The 16,577-nt window shown below is 37.2% G+C and overlaps 2 protein-coding genes across 2 annotated transcripts in view; one reads left to right on the forward strand and one right to left on the reverse strand.

Annotated features, from left to right (window-relative positions):
* LOC307161680 (uncharacterized protein) overlaps positions 1 to 16,577 on the forward strand; it is a 484,934-nt gene that overhangs the window by 32,597 nt on the left and 435,760 nt on the right. The window lies entirely within an intron of this gene.
* The window catches only part of LOC307161266 (sucrase-isomaltase, intestinal-like), a gene marked incomplete at its 5' end in the record, with an annotated part of 182,093 nt that continues 165,797 nt past the window's right edge, over positions 282 to 16,577 (reverse strand). The window contains one exon of the mRNA XM_079875889.1: positions 282 to 358. The remainder of the gene's footprint in view (positions 359 to 16,577) is intronic.

The raw sequence follows: 16,577 nt of genomic DNA on the forward strand, positions 1-16,577 counted from the left end.
ACGCCCAGTGTGAGTTTCCACTATTTCTAATCAAAATCATTTTGCATCAAACAATTGTGCTTTGGGTGAAAATAACCTTTAGACTTTACATTTCACCTGCACTTTAGGCTTTTCCTGGGTCACATTTATATAAAATGTAAAAAACAATTAATGTGCTTTAATTTCTCATGTTTTTATTCTCGACCTGAAACGATGTGAATCTAGCGAGCATCAGCGAGTTGTTCAGCGTGATGAATTAATGAGGACTCGAGAGTAAACACCAACCTCTCTGTTCTTCAGTGTCATGATGTTTAATTCTGCAGGATCTGCATCACTGGTGTTATCTCTGTCCTCTCCTTCCAGATGCTTTCTCATAGTTCTGCCAAAAACACAAACAAGTTTCATTTCTAACAGACATGATGTGAGATGAATAATAAATATTTCAGACCAATCACATGCTAAATTAATAAATAAATAAAATTAATGATATTGATCATGTAACTCAAGATCTTCAAATCACGCTAGATAACAGATGATCAGGTTTTGTCGAAGCCGCAGCAACACAACTTTTCTTAAATTGTTTCTGATGATTAAAACAAACTTAAAACATGAAAATAATCATGTACAGCAGTGGCCAAAAGTAAAGTGAATTGCTTTTAATAACACTTCCGGTTCTTTTAAACAATCAAAATATATGTATATTGTGTTATATTGGGAAGAATAATATAGTAAAGTATTAAAATGATAAACTTATTTGGCACGAAAGGCAAACTCCAGAATATAATTAAAGGTGTTAAGTCATTATGAGAAAATATCTCTTTATTAAGAAAATATCATATTTTATTGCAAGAAAATCTCATTAATACATTATTATGAGGAAGCCCAGCCTACCTGAGGAAGGCCTGGAATACACATATGTACTAACCCATTGGGGTAGTGAAACATATGGCAGTCCCTGAGGTAGTCCCAATCCGAGGGAAGTGAGAGAACTCATGAGAGAACATGAACCACCCATGAACGCAGTCTCAACACATGGCCGTCAACCAGGCATGCAAGACAGTGAACGTGGCCATCGCCTCGATGACACACGGCACACTGAGCGTTCAAGCCCTCAGGCAGGACGAACAACGTGCCGACGTGGTCATGCGCTCATGTAGAGAGCACAAACCACCCACGAACACAGTCTCAGCATGTTTGCGATGCGCTAGAGGAGTGAGTGGTTCGTGCTCACTGTAACCCTCAGATCACCAATGTTATTCGCCAAAGTAGCCCTCTTCTGGTGCACCAGAAGAGAAACTAGATCGGGAAACAAGCAAAGGGACTCACCTCATAGAGGCACGCGAGTCTTGATCTTGACCGCGCATCTTGTAATTAGTGCTTTAGTAGGCTACACAATGAGTCTATACAGTTAGCATGATGTTAGCTCTTAACTGCTGGATCATGCTAGTTTTTCAAACTTGTGGGTCTGGGGTGATTTGTGCCAAAGGGCCTGGGTTAAGTTGTGCCAGATCCAGACCACCTAGACCTACATACTCACAGGGGATAATCTTGAGAAGTGAGGAGATGGGCATGCCTCATCATTGTTTGACTTAGGCCTGCCTGCTATTTGTTTAATTTAGCTAACACTGATTTCAGTTTTGAGTTTGCACTATGTTATTAAAGAGAAGTTTTATTCCGTTTTTAAGTGGCCTATGTCACAATAGTATGTTTAGAAATTAGCCTAGTCACTTTATTCTTATATGTTACATAATTGACAGACAGCACTATGTCAACAGGCATCTATTGCCAAAGCCTTTTTTCCTGAAATGAGTCACAAATATCATATAAATGAGCCCGCCCCCTTGTCTCTATGACACTGTGATCCAGTGTTATGTTCAATACAAAATCCCTATGCAATTGACCATAGTAGGAAAAACGCATGCTATGGTATTCCAGGGTGACAATATCTAAATAAACCTTAACCCTCTGGAGTCTGAGCTGTTTTCTGGGCCCTGGAGGTGTTCTGACATGCTCTGACATTTGTGCTTTTTTCAGTTATTTATAAACATGTTAATGGCAAAGGTGTAAATTCACTCTATATAGCACAAACAGGGCTACCAAAATATCTGATCAACATGCATGTATATGTTTGAATTTTTAAGAGAATAATGTTTATGCGTGCTTATTGGAAAAAAATAAAATGAAAGTTGCAGAAATAAGGCCATAAAACACATACTAAATATGTGGCAATAAGACTTTTGACTAATGGATGTGGTCGCCTATAGTTTTTTCTTCAAAATTATGTGAAAATAGTCTTGCTTTATCGTTCACATAAAACCATACATTGATTTAAATTGATGTAAAACAGGTTTTGCTTGGAAAGCCAATATGCGAGGGGGGCGTGAACGAGGAGTGGTTTACACCTTAGAATACAATGTCCCACCCACTCTGCATAATGAGCCATGCATTCAGGTGTGACACTGACTGAGCCACAATGCAAGGACAAAAGATATATTTAGAAGAAGACTTATATTGACCATTTAAGATTTTGCTTACATCTATCTTGTAAATATGTTTTGCTATTTTATTAAAAAGGTTACAATTACAACAATAATTACAATTTCAACAATATTTCAAGTGTACTCTTTCTTTGTAAAAAAAAAAAGATTATAGGCCTACATTTTATCTATGTATTCATTACTTTGAATATAGCCAACATTGGAATGGCTAACATCTTAGTTGATGACTTTATTTTTGACAAAAATAGTAGGCTATTTTATATATAGAAATTGCTAAACAAAAGCTTATTTGACGAGGCAGTATATTCTACAGTAAAAACTGTACCCAAATCTACTAAACAAAATGTTGTCTTTCATATTTCGCCTGACTGTAACGTTGTTTTCATGAAATATTAGTGCATATTGTTAATTTGCCGTTTAATACGTTGCTTATACAAATAGCCTACATTTTATTTCAACATATTTCAGTCGATTTTTACTCATCTCAGTCTAGCAATACAGTTTGCTAAAACAACATCATTCATTCACAAACTCGATATAAATTTAACTTCTGGCAAAGATGAAGTTGATGATAGGCTTTTGACTCGCGATCTTCGCAGTGAACGCACCGGAGAAATGCACATTTATTAGGCTACATATTTTGTTTTGGATGGTTTTGTTTAGAACCAGCTTTCTGTAAATATATTTCGATTTTTTTTAGACATGTGAGGCGAGTAGGCTACGGGTTCATGATGATCTCCAGTTCAGACCTTATGTTGTGATTGCCTATATTTACTTTAAATCCAGGAAGTTTGTTAATGAAAAAATTATTAAAATTAAGATACAATTGATACAAAACGAAATTCGTTTTAAAGAAAGGATTTGTACTTTCTGTTTTGAGGTCTCTGTGAATGTTTGAAAGTCTTTTAGTGCTTAGAGCGCTCGCGTCCATCATGGAGAACTGTCACGTAATATTGTTTTTTTCCTCATAAATGCGAACACGAAAAATAAAAGACAAAAGACTTTTAAGTAAAACTTACTCCGAAATTGTGTCCTCGGCGGAATTCGCTCTTCAAAATGCTGCCGTTCGTTGTCTGTTATAATCTTCCTCTGAGGAAACAACCCGGTATCGTGCATTCTTCCTCGCTGTCCAGAATCATCTGAAGGGCATCTTCACCGGAGAAACGAGCCATACTCAAAACGCGATGAACTATCAGTAAGTCTCATGAAGAAACTGTGTTTTTATGGCATTGATGGGGGGGCGTATGCGATGCATACTAGATCAGGTAAACTATTTACATGTGAATCGCGCCGGGGGCGGGGCGGCAGCAGCTGATTATAAAGATAATGAGGCAGAAGGGAAAACGGTACCTCTCCTTGCTTTCAGACAGATTACATGAGTTGAAAACATTTGTTTTTTATATAAATTACTTCATTTACAAGAAGAGATTTCAAGCTTCATAAAGACATATCTCACGTGTCTGTGTGAGAAGTATTCGCTGAGTTATGGTTCATTTTCGGACGCGTTTCAGAATGGACTACACGGAGAGAGAGAAGGCAGAACTCGCTTCGTGTTTATTTTTCTTTATTTGGCGAAAAGCACAACACTTTGTTTTTATTGTGAGTATACACAAAAATAATACACACTTAACCTGTTAAGCTTCACCAGTGCGTCGGCGCACTGAAGCGTTTTTTTTTTTTATTTAGTTAAAAATTACTATCAGATTTAATGTTATACATTGACAAACTATACATCATTAAAAAGATATAAGACTCAAGTTTCAGTATTTGACCACTATTGTATTCTGAAAAACTTATAGTGACAGTTATGTCTTAATTTGTGTCAGGAGTTATGAAATGAAAAAATGAGTCGATACCTTTAATATGAATTATGCGCGTCAACCGCTTTCATTCATAAAAAACTCCCGTGCTGTCGTCATGACAGCGATACACAAAACAACGTCCCTCAGGGCTTTAGCTCAAAAATGTGCAGATTTGGAGAAATATTGATATATTTTCATAGGTTTTCATCAGATTTCTATAGACAGGAATAATATTTATTGAATTTATGCCCAAATGCGTCGATGTAATCATTATGAGCGCTGGATACTGTGATGTAGGTTATTGTGTTTTCAATCCATACCAACAGCCTGAGGGCGCTACATGCACAATAATAGTCCATATATAGAACATGAAGAAGAGGCATGATCATGTGACATTCCAGGAAGTCTCGAACACATTCAAAGCTATCAGAGATCGCTGTAACATGTTTTGAAGACAATAAACATGATTGAAATGATATTTGGTTTACCTGTGTTCTTCGAGTAATGTCAGGTATTTCCATAATAATAGATTATATTTATAATGTAATGCTAATCGATATAGACTTTATCATTGTGCAGAATATATATATTTTCTGTCTGATTTTTTTATCTGAAGCGAAATTATATCACAGAAGATTATTTAAAACACTCGACTTGCGTTATAAATTAAGTTTGGAGCACAAACATGGTTTTAATCTCATAAATTGTCGTATATTGATGGTGTGCTAAGCTAACATGCTAGCTAGCCCTAGGTGCACCTGCCACATATATCCTTTTATGTTTTTTTTCTAAATATGCTTACTGAAATTCAAGCAGGGCATTTGATCCAGTTTTTAAATGTTAAGTGAGAACTTTGATAAAAGAAATTAGGGATTGAAACCCTATGAATAGCTTGTGAATAGCCAGTCGTTAGTAACTATAATGCAGACAAAAGAAATGCATATTTCGAGCCATAACCAGGCTGGAGAGGTGTGAATGTGTGCAGGGGGAGACTGAGACTGAATGGGGCTCGTTTGCACCACAAAACAATAGAGACAATATACTGAATTGATGTTTAGAAGATGGCAATAAACATCAGTAGCATTTTAAAGTAGCAAATCAAAATAAAGTCATTGACATGGTCTTGAAAAACATTTAACTAAATACAGAGTTTTGGACTTATTATCTTCAGATTTTAAATATAAAATGTTTAGACATGTGGCCTTAGCTGTAGTGCATTTCTAGATTGCTCCAGTGCCAACTTCAATTTTATTTTCATGAGGATGTTTCATAAAAATTAATTTCTAATAACTTTACAAAACTTTGAAGCTATTTATAACATTTTTTTTCATTATGACAATAATTAATTCTACATTTACAATAAACTGCCAGGTGTCAGCTTTCAAATGAGATCATACTTGTGCTTTTAGTACAAAGGGTTCATGAACTGTATCTGTTTAAGTTTGGGTATGTCATTTCTGGGGATTTTTCAAAAGTGGCGTTGCAGCTTAACAGGTTAACAGGATCGATTGATGTATAACACAAGCATATAAGATAAAAAGTAATATTTTTATTTTATTATTTTTTTTCACTGATAGGGAAAAAAACGTGCCTATCGCGCCGGCACGATAGCCGACCTCAGGGGGTTAAATGAGTAATTTTGTATTGAATTTGTCTTGCTTTCATATAGCATTACAGTTCATAACATTAAAATGTTCTATTTTACTTCAGAAATCACTGGCACAATTTACCCCAATGTATTCCCCTAAAGCAGTGGTTCTCAATTCCAGTCCTCGTGACCCACTGCTCTGCACATTTTGTATGTCTCCCTTATTTAACACACCTGAACCAGATCATCAGCTCATTAGGAGAGACTCCATGAACTGATCTGAGTGTGTCAGATAAGAGAGACATACAAAATGTGCAGAGCAGTGGGTCACGAGGACTGGAATTGAGAACCACTGCCCTAAAGGCACAACTTACCCCGCACCAGGGGCAAGTTGTGCCATGAGACCACTTTTTCCCCAAAAGCTATATTTCTGAAACAATTTATTTCAGATCCAAAGTTATTGTTCTCAGGGATGCACCACATCCTGAAATATATGTACATCATTAAGTTGAATGAATTACTGCCATGGCCTCACTTTAAAGTCACTTTGAGTAAAAACTGGCACAACTCACCCCACTTTCCCTACAGTCAATAGCCTACTCATCTGGATTGAAGCAGCAAACATTAAGTGTAAAAGTAAAAAAATGACATAACATTATTTAATATTTGTATCAAAGCTTATATAGTGTTTTGACATCAACAACCACAACCAAAAAGTGCATTTTACCTCAAACTTGCGACTAATTAACTTTCTAAAAAAGGCGCAACCTTCTCGGGTCCACATTAACACACTGACAAAATTATATTCAGAATTTAAAATATTTTGATACCGCTTTTTAATGTGTGATTGTAAGGTGTTCACGTGATAGAGATACCAACCTTTAGCGAACTTGCTTTCAACATCTAACGAACACTCGTTCTCATGGAGACGCGGTGTGCACGGAGGGGAGGGGCTGTGTGTGTGTGTGTGTGTGTGCGCGCGCGCGCATGTGAGAGACGCATAAGTGACAGAGACGGAGGGAGAGCAGGGAAAGGAAATACAGCTGAACGAATACGCTGCGTGTTTTAAATAGCGTTAAAAAATGAAAGACGAAAACTAAGGACATTTACTCTATAATTTTATTTTATTTTAGTTAGTTTTGCCAAACACACATTACAGTTTTAGTTAGTTATCGTTTTTTTGTAATGCCTCGTTTTTATTTTTATTTCAGTTAACGACAATGTTTTTTCCCACCTAGTTTTTGTTTTTTCGTTAGTTTTCGTTAACGATTATAACCTTGAACTGGACACATCGACCCCATAGGTTTCAACGGAGAAAAGTAAAGTCAATTAGAAGCACTAACTTCCTGATGGCTGAGCGTACTGCGCAGACTCAAACTGAGCTTGACGACATAGATGTGACGTGAGCAACCTGTCTGTCTTCTAGTAGCTGTGCCAAGAGAAATCTGAATCATTCCCTTCCGAAACTTGCAGAGACGGAGAGTGTGAGTAGGAGGTGTCCATGAGCTAGGAGCAGGAGCAACTTTTTCTAAGTATTCTGATTAATTATTTTGTAATTTTGCCTCCACGTCCCCCCGATTGCCCGCAAGCTTCTCCTCCTGTCTATACGGTAATCTCTCTACTGTGCGACAGAGAGTTGCGTGGTTATGACGCAATCGTTAGCCTATTTTTACAAAAACTGCTTCTACGGGGTTATAACGTAAGATACAAGGTAATGGAGCCTTTTATATATTTTCATGTTTCTTTAGAAATAAATAATGGACAAATGGAGTCTTTAAACGCCTCAGATGTAAAGTTATTCACTGTCAAAGTGACGCCAAAATGAATGGGAGTCAATGGGATGCTAACAGCAGGTGATGGTCTGCTAATCAATGGTGGCGCCCGGGGAAGCTTCAATGTTTTCCGAAACCCTGCCCCCCTGGGTCTAAACCATACACTGTACACAAAGATGGACGACGTGTCTCCAATTCCTGTAAAAAAATGACTGTAAAACATTTAATGTAAACTATCCCAGAAATTACTGCTCTCACCCTGATCAAACCTGATTCTGTGCAGTAGTGATCATGAGATGGATCCACAGCATCAACGTCCGCCCAAACTCTCAATCACACAATCAAGACGCTACACCCCGTTTTTAAAGCAGCACCAGGTAACTTTTCAACCTTCATAATATATTTCCAAGACTCTTGTGATGGTACATTGACTTACAATAGGTTGAATGACACGTCTGCCATAGCCTGACGGGGTCTGTATCGTTTTTAATCGTACTTTTAAACTTCGGGGTTCAGGTAGTAACCCGAGCACAAAAAGAACTACAAAATTCGACTGCTTTACGGCATAGGCTACCTCACTTCCCCCAACACGTCCACACACAGGGTTCCCACACCTTGGTTGACTTCAAATTCAAGGACCTTTCAAGGACTTTCCAGGTCCAATACCCTCAAATTCAAGGACTTAATGCGGGGACACATTTGTTGTGTCCAACAACAAACGATGAGGTACCATCGTAGTTTCATGCGCACGTGAACTTCATGGCAAGTACCTCATGCGGGAAACACTTAACATACACACATACAACACTTAACAGGGTTTTTCCTGGCTCAAAATGAGGCGGAGGTGGTAAAATCCTATTAATGTATTTTAATAATAAGATAATAAAAATTGTATTTTTTGTAGATCATCACATAGCCTATTGTGTTTCCCACATTGTTTGAGCTCGGTACCTCTAGGGGGGTACGGGGGTATGCCCCCCCGTAAGAAAATTTTGTACATTTTAAAGATAAATTCATTAATCTGGTGCACTTTGAGTCACCCAAATCCACTGTTAAAAATAGATAATCCACCCGCAAACCGCCTATATTTTCTGATTTAGATATCTGCATCTGATCATCACATTACAATTATTCAGATTCTCACTGTTAAGCATGATAATATGGTAACATATCACACTGAAGTAGGCTGATTTAAAATGAACATTTATTTAAAATAAAAGTTCTTCTTTTGGCAAAATTACATAATTCCTTAATAGCCTAAACAGAGGCTTTACTCCCTTAAAACTTAAATAGTTTAATTTCATTGTTGTTTCAATCTTTCATTACATTACTGTTTGAATACACTACTTTTTTGTACCTTTTATAAAGGGCATTTTCCCCCTAATTTTATTAAATGTATGCTCCATCTTTCATTTCAAATTCTTAAATTTGATCAATATATTAAATTAAAATAATAAGACACTAGGCTGTTACCAATTCAATTAAATAATTTACATTGAAAAATAATAACTGTATTAAATTAGATTCTTTTAAATATTTTTGAATATACAAATAAGGAATGTTGAAAAGAATGATACTTTATGAAACTAAACCGCCAGTAGGAGGCGGCAGGCGACCGTCTTAATGAGCAAGTCATTGAGTCATTCATTCAAACGATTCGTTCAAAAGGCTGATTTATTCAGAATGAGGCAGTTTATGAATGGGTAATTGAATCTTTGACTCAACCGATTCTTACAAAACGCTGAATCATTCAGTAATGCAACAACTGTTGCATGCCATGCGCGATGGTTCTGCGGTGATCTTTGTTTGGAACTATTTTCGCTGCTGAAACAGAACAAAAACAGTCATTGCGTCTAAAATGTAAGTGACTTAATTTTAACTATTTGTTTATTGAACTGTTATGAAATCAGTCTCGGTTTCAATCTTGATGGCATTCAGGCAAACAGCTCTCTGGTCGCGTGTAGCCTAGGCTATATATTGTTTCTTAACTATAATATGTTATAAATAACTGCGCGAGCCTCAACAGCGCTACATTGTTACCATCAGTACATTAGGTAGGACTATATTATTATCAACCATAGGCTATCAATCACCACTTACTTTAAATGAAATAAAACAGAATCATCCTCACGTTTTCGGTGATTCCCTAGTTATTTTTTATTGTCGAGAGACGAAGGCGGCCGCCTCATAATTCTCTATGCAGGAAAAACCCTGGTAACGTAACGCGTAAATGCGCTAACTAGTGCAAATCAAGGAAGCTAGTATGCAAAGGCCATGAAGTGTTGGAAAAATAACACATTAGGGGACTGGAGTGAATATGGAATTATTTCCAGAAAACTTCTTGCACAAAATAAATTCAAGCACTTTCAAGCACCTGTCTCTATGTATGTTTATTTTCAAAAACTTTCCAGGGCCTTGAAAACATTTTTTCAGATTCACAAACTTTCAAGGATTTCAAGGACCCGTGGGAACCCTGCACACATGCTGTTGGACTTGTACGTATATTGCTTATATTGTATATCACTAGGACAAGCTTTCACTCGTTGGTGTGAGCTAAAAAGCACCTGGAGTTCTTGTTGATGGATTAGTAACTTAGACATCTTCGGAGGCTAGCTGTGCTTGTTCGATGTCCGACGATTTGTAACGCATTGTGTTTATTCCCCAATCGAACTCGTGTAACTGTCTGTCACACGTTCTACCGTCCACAGCATTACTTGATAGACAAAAATAGGACAAGAATGAGCATCAAACAGAAACAACCCGCTTACGGGGTGTTCGAGGCGCACATACAATACAGACTGCCGACAGTTAAACAGGGCGCGCGCAGCTCTTAAAGGGGACACACCTTATTTCCACTCGTTACAGCTTCCATCCGACTGAACAGGGACCGGTATACAGGGGGGAGGGGATCAGGCCGTGAGTGAAGAGACTGCTCTGCGTGAGTGGTATTTATGACAGTAACGTTAAATACAAGTAGTCCACAGCGACTCTAGGGGTCGTTGTTTGACCAAAACGGAATTCCTACCTAGTGGGGCTTTAACCCTCTGGGGTCTGAGGGGTTTTTGGGGTCCTTGAGATGTTCTGACATGCCCTGACATTTGTGCTTTTTTCAGTTGCTTATAAACATATCAATGGCAAAGGTGTAATTACACTCTATTTAGCACAAACAGGGCTACCATAATATGTAAACAACATGCATGTACATGTTTGTATTTTTGAGAGAATAATGTTTATGCATGGTTTTTGAAAAAACTAAAAACTAAAGTTTCTGAAATAAGGCCACAAAACACATATTAAATATGTTTCAATAAGACTTTTGACTAATGAATGTCGTTGCCTAGAGTTCTTCAAAATGATGTGAAAATCATCCTGCCTAATCATTCACAAAACACAATACATTGATTTAAATCTTGTAAAACACTTTTTGTTTGTAAAGGCAATATGCGCAAGGGGCGTCAACAATCCAACACCATCATGCATATTTAGTGATTCACACCTGCGGAGACAATGGGGCCCACATACTTAATGAGCCATTCATTCAGGTGTGTCACCTATAGCCACAAGAAAGAATGCAAGAGCAATATATATACATATATATATATTCTACCAAATTGGTTCACAGTTGGAAGCACCTCAAATTTATTTTATTTTTTTTCCACAAATTGTGCTTTCAAATTGTATAATATCCAAGGAAAACATGTCTAGTAATTGTGCAGTTCTCATACTGTATTTTCAGTTTTGGAATATGTATCCTCTCCCCAAATTTGTCAATAATAAAACACAATAAAATTATTTAAAGAAAAGGCTTATATTTACCTTTTAAAATTTGTTTACATCTACCTTGTAAATTAATTTTTTTATTAAAAAGGTTACAATTACAAAAACAATTCTAGTGTAATCTTTCTTTGTAAAAACTAAAGTATACATTTTATCATACATATTTCAAAGTTAAGGATTCATTACTTTGAATATAGCCTACATTGACAAAACATACTATATTTAACATATTAGCAAAAATTGGCAAACAAAAGCTTATTTGAGGTGGCAGATATTTTACATAAAAAATGTGTAATCTATCCAAAACTAGTCCAGGGTTTTTCCTGCATAGAGAATTATGAGGCGGCCGCCTCCGTACAATTTCGTGCCGCCTCCGGCTCTCGACTAAATTTGGACAGTCACATGGTCAGATACAGCTTTCCCACCGTGATGGTTCTGTTGCGGTTACCGGCTTGTGTCCATTCTCAACCCGTATAGTGCTGCGCGGATCGCGGATAATCCGCAGGTCGGGCGGGCCAAGTAATACAAACATTCCATTCCAATTAATCGAGGGTGGATGACCGATAAATTATAATGTTTTGAGTTTAATAAAGACACGAAACTCTCATCACGGTAAAACGAAATGAACGTGCGTCACTTTTACTTTCGTTTTCAACAACGTAACGTTAATTCTCTTCAGGGAAAACCCATCAAGGAAAACATCAAGGCTTGACAATAACGCTTGTCTGGGACACGTGTGTTTTTTTTGTTTGTTTGTTTTTTTAAGGGAAAAGTGAGAGAGAATTGTACTACTTGTCCAACCGAACAAATACCCTGATTAAAACAATTTTTTATTTAAAAATAAAAAATATCTAGGGAATCACCGAAAATGTGAGGATGATTCTGTTTTATTTAATTTAATGTAAGTGGCGATTGATAGTCTATAGTTGATAATAATAGGCCTACCTAATGTACTGACGGTAACAATGTTGCAACAATGTTGTTAAGAATGTTGTTAAGAAACAATAGCCTAGGCTACACACGACAAGAGTGCTGTTTTCCTGAATGCCATCAAGACTGAGACTGATTTCATAACAGTTCATTAAACAGTTAAAATTAAGTCACTTACATTTTAGACGCAATGACAGTTTTTGTTCTGTTTCTGCAGCGAAAATAGTTCCAAACAAAGATCACCGCAGAACCATAGCGCATCTCACAGCAACGAACACTTGTACCATTACTGAATGATTCAGCGTTTCGAACGAATCGGTTGAGTCAAAGATTCAATGACCCATTTATAAACTGCCTCATTCTGAATAAATCAGCCGTTTGAACGAATCGTTTGAATGAATGACTCAATGACTCGCTCATTAAGACGGTCGCCTGCTGCCTCCTACTGGCGGTTTAGTTTCATAAAGTATATTCTTTTCAACATTCCTTATTTGTATATTCAAAAATATTTAAATTAATCTCATTTAATACAGTTATAATTTTTCAATGTAAATTATTTAATTTAATTGGTAACAGCCTGTGTCTTATTATTTTAATTGAATATATTGATCAAATTTAAGAATTTGAAATGAAAAATGGAGCATGCATTTAATAAAATTAGGGGGGAAATGCCCTTTATATAAGGTACAAAAAATGTAAAAAATGTAACAGGAAATGTAATTTTGCCAAAGGAAGAACTTTTATTTTAAATAAATGTTCATTTTAATTGACCTTTCGCCGGCCCCTCCCCCAAAACGGCCATTGTCCAATCACACATCATAGCAACCGTTACTATGTGAGCAGGTCCGACAAACATTAGCAAGATGGTGAAGCGTGCGCCCATGGCGTTTGTAAATCGGACACTACATACCCCGAGAGATTGTCTGGAGGAGTTGTGGTCTTTCCATTCCCAAAGCCGAAAACACAACGTGAGCGGTGCCTACAATGGATAAAACAGTGTGGACGGCCCCAATCCCAGTTAAATGTGTCGAACATTACGAAGCATAAATACGTCTGCTGGCTGTGGTATCGATGGCTACTTAAAGTTTTTTTTTGTTTTGTTTTTCTGATCTGAAAAACTATCCTATCTGTAACTCAAAAAACATAATATTGTCTGAACCGCGAGTTTTATGATCCGTTGCCCCACTAATAAATATTATGGTCTCAACCGCGATTTTTGTGATCTGTTGTCCCCTTAATAAATATTATGGTAAGTGCATTATGAAAGACAATCAATGAAAGTTATTTAGATGCAAATTAAGGCTATGTCTGGTTAAACAGTTATTGTGTGATTTCGTTTATTGTGCTTTGTCAACTTGAAGCATGAATTTGAGAAAGAAAATCATTTTTTGAAGAAAATGCACCACATACTTTTGTCAATGATATAGGCCTAAGTTATAGCTAAAATATTGTAAAAGCTTTCAGTTCACCTTCCTAATTGTAGTTGAAAAGTCAAATTAAGCTTGATTAATGATATACTGTGACTGATCAAATAAACTACAGCATCGGGAATATAACTCCCATGTGTTTTGCAGCATTTAAAATTTTAGTCATAGTGTTGTGCGAAAAAACACACATAAGAAATTATTGCTGACAGCACTTTTATTTTCAGAGACAGTTTTTTCTTTCACACAAAAACACAACAGTAAGTGTCTTACAATGCTTTTAAACACTTGTTTCCTTGTTCTTTGCCATAATCACAAATGATGTGTATGAACACCGGTAAGCATTAGCCTCGATAGAGACGTAGATAGTAGTCGTGTCTTCTTCATTGCGTATTTTTATATTATAATATATCCCTCCACTGCATACTGTAACCCTTTTTGCCTCAATCTGGAGGATATCGCGGAGGTATTGCTCCAAAAAAGGTCACTGACACGCACGGGTATACCTTTTTCCGTTATGGCAATCTGTCGCGCTGGTCGTGTTTGACCATTTGTTTGTCGGACGTAGCAACAGTAACTAAGGGGGGCGGGGCTCGGCGAAAGGTCAATTAGCCAACTTCAGTGTGATATGTTACCATCATGCTTAACACTGAGAATTTGAATAATTGTAATGTGATGATCAGATGCAGATATCTAAATCAAAGAATATGGGCAGTTTGCGGGTGGATTATTTATTTTTAACAGTGGATTCGGGTGACTCAAAGTGCACCAGATTAATGAATTTATCTTTAAAATGTACAAAATTTTCTTCCGGGGGGGCATGCCCCCGGAACCCCCTAGAGGTACCGAGCTACACCCACAAAAATGAATGTGGGAAACACATTAGGCTATATGATGCCCAACAAAAAATACCTTATTATTAAAATACATTATTAGGATTTTACCACCTCCACCTCATTTTGAGCCAGGAAAAACCCTGTAGTCAACGAAATGTTGTCTTTCATATGTCTGTAACATAGGTCTTTCGTTTTTATTATAAGGAATATAAATGTTAATTTGCAGTTTAATACGTTGCTTATACAAATACATTTTATTTCAACATATTTCAGTCGATTTTTACTCAGTATAGCAAACTAGTTTGCTAAAAGTGGATCATTCATTCACACACAGAAACACAATTTAAATTTAAACCGTCTTTTTGCGAGTTGTGGTAAACAGCGCATCTCTGCCGTTCATTCATTCACACAGAAATGCGATTCAAATTTAAACTGTTTTTATGCGAGCTGTGGTAAACAGCGCGCATCTCTGCCGTTCATTCATTCACACAGAAACGCGATTTACTTGAGAATGAAAAAAACTTACTACAGTATTCCATCCGTTGCTCCTCGAAATACCAGCACTTCTGAGTTACATTTTCCATTATTATTATTCCTCACAGCGCTGCGAGACAGTGTAAACAAGTACAATGATCTGAATAAGCTTGATGTGTTTTCTCGAGCTGATATGGGGGCGTTCACAGTTTACATGGATTGCCACAGTCATTTGCGCTTGAATAGCGCGCACTCTCCGTGGGCGGGGCAGATTACAACCTAATGAGCTGAGATGAGAACGACTGAAATCTCTCTCTTTACATAAAGATTACGTCAACAGAGAATATTTTCTTATAATAAAAATTACTTCATTTAAAAGAAGAGAATTCAAGCTTCATGCCTGTGTGTCTGTATGCCTGTTTGACTGAGTATTCGCTGAGTTATGGTTCATTTTCGGATGCGTTTCAGAATGGACTTAACTGACAGCCCAGACAGCAAACCAACATTGAATAAACATTGTTTTTCCATCTGAATCATCATTATGGTTGATATTGAAATTTCAATGTAAAATAAATGTTGAATCACCATTACCATATCGATGAAAACCTGATGTTATTAATGTTGATGGCAACAATATTGGAACAACATTGATCTATAGTTATCTTTATGATTGATTAAGCATTGATATTTGGTTTACCGGGCGATCGCTGAATGTGTTGAAAAGTCATTGATTTATAGTTGACCGGGAAACGACGCATTGTTGAAAAGTGAAAATCTATCGATTTTTGGTTGACCGAGAGATCAGCACCAACGTACTGCACCGGGACACAGCTCATTTCTGGACCCTTGGCACAAGCGTACAGGTAAGCTTGCTTATAATGTTCGATATGAATGAATTGTACCTAATCAAATACTGTTAGGCTGATCGTTAACATGATGGTTAGTGTAGTAACCGACGCAGTGCTGGTCACTGAAATAGATTTTTGTTTTACCATGTGTCAAAATTAGAGCCCGACCGATATATCGGCGGGCCGATATTATCGGCCGATATTAGGCATTTTCCAAACTATCGGTATCGGCATTTATAATGGCCGATAAATGAATATTTAAAAAATAAAATAAAAGCAGCTAGGGCTGGACCCAAATATTCGAATATTCGTTCGGTGGGTTGGTATTCCATTTGAAAATTTGACATTTGAATAGGCCTATTCGTTTTCTTTTCTTTTTTTTTTTGCACACCTGGGATCCCCCGTGAAACTGTTCTCATTCGCGCTTGAATAAGGCCGGCGACACACTGGCTGCGTGGCGCGAGCGTCTCAGCTGCGTGGCATGTCAGCTCCCATGTTAACAGGTTGGAGTTTGCACACTGCCTGTGTGAGACACGCGTCTAAATTGCGGCTCGAGCCACGCGGAAAGAGCGCAGAACAGCGGAGTTTGTATGGACCGAAGTGCATGCCTGAGCTTGTGTTTTGAGTTAAGCTGCGTTCCTTTGACATT

Source organism: Squalius cephalus (genome assembly GCF_949319135.1).
Source record: "Squalius cephalus genome assembly, chromosome: 7".
Classification (NCBI taxonomy): Eukaryota; Metazoa; Chordata; class Actinopteri; order Cypriniformes; family Leuciscidae; genus Squalius; species Squalius cephalus.